Source organism: Austrofundulus limnaeus, unplaced genomic scaffold (genome assembly GCF_001266775.1).
Source record: "Austrofundulus limnaeus strain Quisiro unplaced genomic scaffold, Austrofundulus_limnaeus-1.0 Scaffold1315, whole genome shotgun sequence".
NCBI classification, from domain to species: domain Eukaryota; kingdom Metazoa; phylum Chordata; class Actinopteri; order Cyprinodontiformes; family Rivulidae; genus Austrofundulus; species Austrofundulus limnaeus.
Window position 1 is genome coordinate 28,312 of NW_013953717.1, and position 7,756 is coordinate 36,067.

Sequence of the window (7,756 nt, forward strand, 5' to 3'; positions counted from 1 at the left end):
ATGCGGATACAGGAATTTTTTTTCCTTTTAATCCTCTGAGATCTGCAAAGCTGTGATGCTTTCACAGGGCTTCTGTAAAAACCAGGAAGCACTTTATAAAGAGAGTCAAACCATTACAAACTCATACAAGGAGATAAAACAGACGTTTTACATGGTGAAATGTGACTGATGAAAACTTAGGAGCTTAATCCCACACCAGTTTGACCATGAATAACGTCAGCTGACGAGTCTGATTTTTGTTTTTTGTTTTTTCACATTGGACTCCACAGAGAAGAAATCCCGTGCATTCTGCTGCTTAAATGTTCACTACGTCAGAACTTATTCAGCAAATGTGTTTCCATCTCTGCTTTTGTGAGTTAACTCTTACAGGATGGGGGAAATTGGACTTGGCGGAGGTTTGCACTCTCCGAGTGCTTCTAGTTGTTATTATTGGAACGTAACAAACCAAAAAACATGGCATTACATTAGAATAGTATTATACTGTATTAGTTCATTAATCATTGAAAATGTGACCTTTGCAGTTTTTGTGTAACAGAAATATTAACCAGGCAAACCCCACTGAGATCACATATCTCTTTTTCAAGGAAGGCCTGAACCTGAAGGCAGCCCAATGTCAGGTTTTTGTACTCTGGGAGGAAACTGGAGTACCAGAAACCCCACTGAAACATGAGATTATGGAAACTCCACACAGACACACAAAAAAAGACAGGTCAAAACTAGGAATCAAACCCAGGACCTTCCTTTTATGAGGCAACAGTGATAACCACTACACTGTTATACCAGAAAAGTTCATAAATCAAAAAATATTTGTAATGATTAAATTAACCATCATTGTAACCGTGAGATGAATTTATACTATCCAGTTACATGACTGTTTATTTTCTATCACTTTACTGTGTTTCAGACTGAAGTGGGACAGACTTTATGTTCCTGACAGGTAGGAACAGAAAACACATTTACAGTTGTCATTAATGTCAGCAAAATTTGCTTACAAAATTCAAAAGTTGCTGATATAGTTGTGTAATTTATTGTGTCAATAAATGACAACTTGGTAAAATCAAGTTTACAGTAACTAAACTAAATGTCTACTATACGTATATAACCACAGTCACTACTGATCACTGTCACCACAGCAGAACCCACAGGCTCATGGAAAATGACCTGTTTCTTTAACACCTTTAAGTTTCCCAAACCAACACAAGAAGCAGATTAATCAGCAGCAGGTAAAAGTAGGTCAGTGACACACATCTACGTTCACACTGCAGGAAGATGTGTCCCAGATTAGACCGTTGTGTCCACAGGTGACCCATATTAGATTTTTTTATGACAGTCTGAACATGACGAATCAGATTCTTTCAAATCTGATCCAGGTCTTCTTCATATGATGATGTTTGGAAAGCCGGTCACAGTTTCACCTCCCCAACCCTTAGGGTGGAGTTTACTTGATTTCCTCCTGCAGACCAAAAACACCCTGTTAGATTTACTGTAATTACATTTGGCAGGGTGAATGTTGTTCATCTCATTTGTATCCCTGAGATGGACCAGAGACCTGTCCAGGTGTGTCTGTGATGGACTAGAGACCAGTCCAGGTGTGTTTGTGATGGACTAGAGACCTGTCCAGGTGTGTCTGTGATGGACTAGAGACCTGTCCAGGTGTGTCTGTGATGGACTAAAGACCTGTGATCTGAGACTAGAGGTAGGACGAACGGCTCTTTGATGGGATCCGGAGCTTGATGAGTCATTCGTATTATAAAGCCATTTGACTTTGAACAAGTTATGTCATCTCCTATACGTCATCACATAGTAGTGCTGTCCCGACTAGTCGACGTCATCGGTTACGTCAACTGCATAAATACGTCGGCATGCACAACATACCGTCGACACGTCGTTTTACGTGAACACGTCGAAAGAGGAGAAAGCAAAGAATATGACGACACCCGGTCCGAGCAGTACACGTGAAGAAGACCCCGATGACAGAGTTCAGCCAAGGAAACGTCCAAAGACGTCGAAAGTGTTAAAGTATTTTAAACTGAAAGAAAAGGACTTGGTTGGTTGTTGACTCTGTAAAATGGAGTTAGCCTAGCATAGTAGCACTACCGCAATGAACGAACACCTGAAGCGCAAACATCCTGGTGTTCTGCTCGAAGATGAAGTGCAGAATCGTAAGTCCTGTTATATTGCTTTTTGGCAATAATATAATATATTACGAATAATAACGTTGGCAGCAACAGTCTCTGTGGTACTTTCTGATTGTTAGCATCGGTGTTGTCCTCGTCAGAGAAACTGAAACTTACACACTTCAGGCAGAAATGTTTGTACATGCAGTGAGCAGTGTTGCTTTCGCAAACAAAACAAACAAAAAAAAACCATTAAGGTGTTTCTTTTCCTCCACTTTCTCCTTGTTCACCGAGGAGTTTGCCATTAAAATCTTGACAACACCGTGATCTTACTCGATCAACAAAAAATAATAGTTAATGAATCAAAGAAATAGTCGTTAGACTAATCGAGTAATCGTAAAAATAACCATTAGATTAATTGAGAGAAAAATAATAGTTTAGGACAGCACTATCACGTAGTGCTGGGCGGTATACCGTTTTGTACCGAAAACCGGTTTTTATTTTTGTTATGATGACTTTTCTGACTACTGGTCTAAATAGCCTGAACACGTGCGGAACRTTTCGTCGTGGCCGCCAGTGAACTGCTCGTAGCACCGCTAAGAGCATTAGCATGCTAATGTTATTGTTGGAACAACTGGTGGCGGGTGGTGTGTTTCAGCCGCTTATATGGTCTGACGTTAAAAAAAAAACATCCCGTTTTCACCATCGYTGAATAGTAAACAACTCTTCAGTGATGTGCACGGTTAGATTTAACGTGCTACGTTAAAATGGAGACGTTATTGCATGGAGACTCTAGCGTGCTTCTATTGTGAAAAGCCCAGGGAGAAGTAGATTTGTAGTGTAGCGAAGTTGACTGGTGTGCAAGGTGAGTCGTCCTTATTTTATTAACGTGTTTTTGTTTTATTGGCACACAACGATAGACAACGTGATGATTTTTTTCTCAACCCTTCACGATTGGACCTAAATGCATGATTACTGTCTACAACCAGGCAAAGAAGACGTACAAGAGGAGGGAAACAGTGAAACAGAGGTACAGTAAAAGGAAAAAGTCAATAAGAAAAGTTTGTACATTTTAATATCAGCTGAGCTATGAGGAAAAAAATACCGTCAAATACAGTGAAACCTGTGTAATTGTTGAAAATATACCGTGATATAAAATTTGGGTCATACTGCCCAGCTCTATCATCATGTACACCTGATGACATCATCATGTGACGTGGTCAGAACCATGCACTTTGTTAAGCGGAACTCACTTCCGCCTGTCCTCTCTGAGCTAGACAGGAGCTGTGCTGGCATCAAACGTTACTGAGAGAAATTAGTGAATCAGATTACCATCACAAATAAATGTGAAGGAAACCTCTCCTGTTGTCAGACATTATAAAGTAATTCTGCTCAAACAACAGACTGAATAAAACTAAAGTTTGTTCCAGGTGGGAGGAAACCTGTACAAACTGATGGCAAGCAGGTCATTTTACTTCCCTCTCTTTCTTGAAAGGGTTTCCCTAAACTCAACGAAGCTGAGTTTTCACTAAACGTGTTTTCTAAAATTTCTCCAGGTAAGAGAAACAAATGGGTCAAACTATCTGATAAAGTGAAAAATCACAACTAAACAGCTGACACCAGGCCACAAAAACAAGCACCTAAAACCCAGAACGACAACATTTAGCTCATATTTTTCATTTCTTAGTCCTGTTCAGTGACTCAGGCTAAATCTCAACCCCAATTTTCATAAAACAAGATAAATAAGGACATTGGGCCTCATGCAAGAACCGTTCGTACGCACAGATTTGTTCTTAAGTTGTGCGTGCGAGTGATTTAGGAGAATTTGTGGCATTCACCAATGTTTTCGTATTCTAAGAATTTTTTCAGATACGAACAAAATTCACGTGTGGTCCAGACCTGTCGTAGATTTTACGAACAGCCAGTCTGCTGTTATCAAGACGGTTTTTCTTCACTAATAACTTTATATTTCATTAGTTTGAAGATATTTTGAGTTGAAAATAAATCACACTCTATAATTATGTTGACAATAGGCTATTCTGCTTGAATTAGAGTTATAATTTTAAATGTAATAATTTAGATCTCTGACAGATGGACTTCTCTCTGAACTCGTAAAGTTCTTCTTTTTAGTTTTCACTGTCATTTTCATGAATGGACACTTGTATCTGAGGCAGGAAACATAGCCTTATATGGTGTTTTTGGGGTGGTAATTATGCTAATCTCCTCTCCTCGTGCACGAGCAGCTGGATACGAACAGGTGGAATTTACGCAGCTCATTTACACACTTTTCCTTAAGATAGAAGAGTTTGTTGAATCTGACGTGACATGTTCGTACGAACCCTTTGTCAGATTGTGAAAATGATCACTGTAATGACTTGATAAAATATAAAAATAAATAACTTGTTGCATTCATTTTCACAAACATGAATGTTTCAATCCTACATTCCCATTTTATCAGCTAATTTAACTGTTTTATTGATTTGTTTCATAGCAGTAGAAACAAATGTTAACGTGTTGCATTAAAGCTACAGAAACAGAGCAAGAAAGAAGCAAGATTTAAAGAATACTTTGTTAAAAAAACAAACAAAAAACATTATTGCCACTGAAAGACAGCAACTTCTCAGTTATTTCTCAACATAGGATAACTTTAGTTTAACTGTTATAAAAACAGGTGGGTGACATGCATTCTTTCAAGAAATGTAAGAGGTTTTATTATTAATGCCAAAGTTTTTTCCCCCAAATTTATGTGTTCAATAAGTCATGCAACACCAGTGTTTTCAGTGTTTCTGTGAGACATGAAAAGACAACCCTCCCCTGATCAGGACTGAGAGGAACATCTCAGCCCATCAACCATCTGTTCCAGCTCCACAGGCAGCAGCAGCAGCTGACAGAGACCACCAGGTGCTGTGATGAAGGGTAAAACCAGGACAACCTGCCTGGCTACTGGCACCAGGATGGCCAGTCCCATTGAGCAGATTCTAAAAATAATGTGTTCCTCTGCTTTTCAGATAAAACACAAACAATGCACAAGGTTGGTAACATTCTTCTTCTACCCTCTGACTTTTCCATCCGATTTAAAGTAGATATATCATTGCTTTTAAATCCTCCTTCAGTAGAAGCTCAAGACAGTAAGATAAATGCAGTGGAAGGATGTAATCTGAATGCAACGATGTAAACAAATGATATTAAAAGCAAAGAAATAAAAGCAAAACAATGCTGGAGAGAATGTGGTCACATTAATCCCAATCACCTATATGCAGGGGCGGTTCTGGGGCGGGGCCACAGGGGGGCCCCTGCTGAAATCTGATTGGCCCCCTGAAGTGCCCCTATCCTGTCACTCATCTGTCCTTTGCTTGAGAGCAATGGTGGTGGCTGCAGTTCCATGCCCAAACACAAGAGACGCTAATGAGTCAAACAGTAAAGTTCAGCATGAATCAATCTTACAAAAGTCTTCTTTAAAAGACTTGAACAATTTTGCAAAAAATATCTTTCAGCTGGCAAACAATGGCTTCATTTTCTCACATGCTTTGTGAATATTTTACATGTACAGTAAAAATGCATGTAAAATTGATAAGGAAAATTTTTATAGCATTACATTACGTTACAATTTTTTGGAACATATGTGACTGCTTAAATTTATACACCTTACAAAAACCGAGGATTTATGTGCAAGGATGTTGAACAAATACTTGGCCCCTCTATGAATATTGTGGCCCCTTGATGGCCCCTTACTCAGAGAAATCCTATATCTGCCACTGCCTACATGCCTTTTGGTTGTGTGAGAAATTAGAAAAGCTCTGATCAGAGGTTGTTTGGCTAATAGACGGACTTCTTTAGTATAAGTTATCGGCCTGATTCCAGAAGGTATGATCAGAAAAAGAGGACATTTATATCTTTAACAAAATGATAGTGAATGTGAAGAAAGTCATCACAAAGAACTGGCTGAAAAGAGAGTCACCAAAAGTAAAATAATGGATGGAAACAATGGAGGGGATATACAAAACAGGAACTGACATTTGTATTGCACATCTAAATGGACACCATTGAATGGAAGGACGTTAAAGTGGACAAATGCTTTTAAATCCTCCTTTTTCACATTTAAATCATTCAGTTGGGGTCTAGAAGTGGAACTGCAATGCTTTGGGCAGAATTCCTCCTTGTGTTAAAGTTACAAGGCCCTCTTTCACCCCTTTCCAGAGATGTGTCTCAAAGCAGCTCGTTTTGAGGCTGTCTCTTTAAATCTAAAAGCAGTGCTTCACCCACCCCACCCCTTCAGCTTCCAGACCCATTCATTCTAATTTGAAAGAAATGTTTACGACTATATAGTAGCAGTGTAAGAAAATATCGATACACTGAAATATCGCGATATTTCATTTCCTGATACTGTATTGATATTCTAAAGCCTTGTATCGATTTTTAATTAAGGTTTAAAATGTCAACTTCTGCCAGCCGTTCATTTTTATGTTGTAGTTCAGCCTCTGACCACTAGTTGGCAGCAGTGAGCCAGACATGTGGCTCCTCTACCTCTTGAGAGCCAGAGTAGGGGTAGCATTAGCATTGTAAGTAAACATTAGCTTCATGCTCCGATAGCTGAATCTGAGCAGAAAAGACCGACACCYYCTGCCTTCTAAGCTGAGGTAAGGTTACAAACAGTTACTTATTTGTCAGAATGTCTGTATTTTAAGACAAATTAAGTGTCTCGTGCGCTCTTTTTTCCAACGTTATGGAAGGCAGGCATGCATATATAGCGCATGCGTCTAGCGTCTCGAGCTCAGCTAAATGTGGACTTCTGGATACAAATTAAATCGGATGGAAAGGTTTGGACGTGTCCAGAGGAGAGACAGTGGGTACATTGATTGGGAGGTCCTGGTGTCCTTGATTAAGCAACTGTTGCAATTCAACTTTTGCACATTTTGTGTGGCTTTAACCACACAAAAGCTTTGATCCGGATCATTGTGTTATGACTGGTGTTTTTGTAACTTATATAAATTTAAAAATACTAACAATTTACCATGAAATCACTGTGATCTCTTTAATTTCTTCAAAAACATTGTTCTATTCAAAACATTTCAGCATACTTGCTTCATTTTTGTCTTTTTTATTTTTATACTGTTCATTTAAAAAGTGGCTGTGGCTGAGTGGTTAGGGCAATCTTTATCAATGAGGGAGTTGGCGGTTCCATTCCCCACTATTCAGTCACATGTAGACGTGCCCCTGGGTAAGACACTGATCCCCCATTTCCTCTGATGTGTGTCCCATCAGTGTATGAATGTGATTTGAAGCACTTATTATTCTCCATATGATGATCTATACAGATTAGCTTTGTAGAGAGAAATAGTAGAGTGTTGTGTGAATGTGTATCTGTATCTGTGAGGACACAGAGTGTTGTAAAGCACATTCAGTATCTTGGTTGGATTGGTAGAAAGGTTCTATATACAGTAAGTACGGTCTATTTAATTTCTTCATAAACATTGTTCTGTTTAAAATTTACTTCAGCATACACTGAAAAAAATAACTTGTATGATTTACTTGAAAATATCCTCTTAACAATTTGCACCAATGTTTGTTAAGTAAATTTAAATGCTACAAATTCAAGTAATTTTTACTCATCGTCTAGTAAAAGTTACTAAGAATATAGT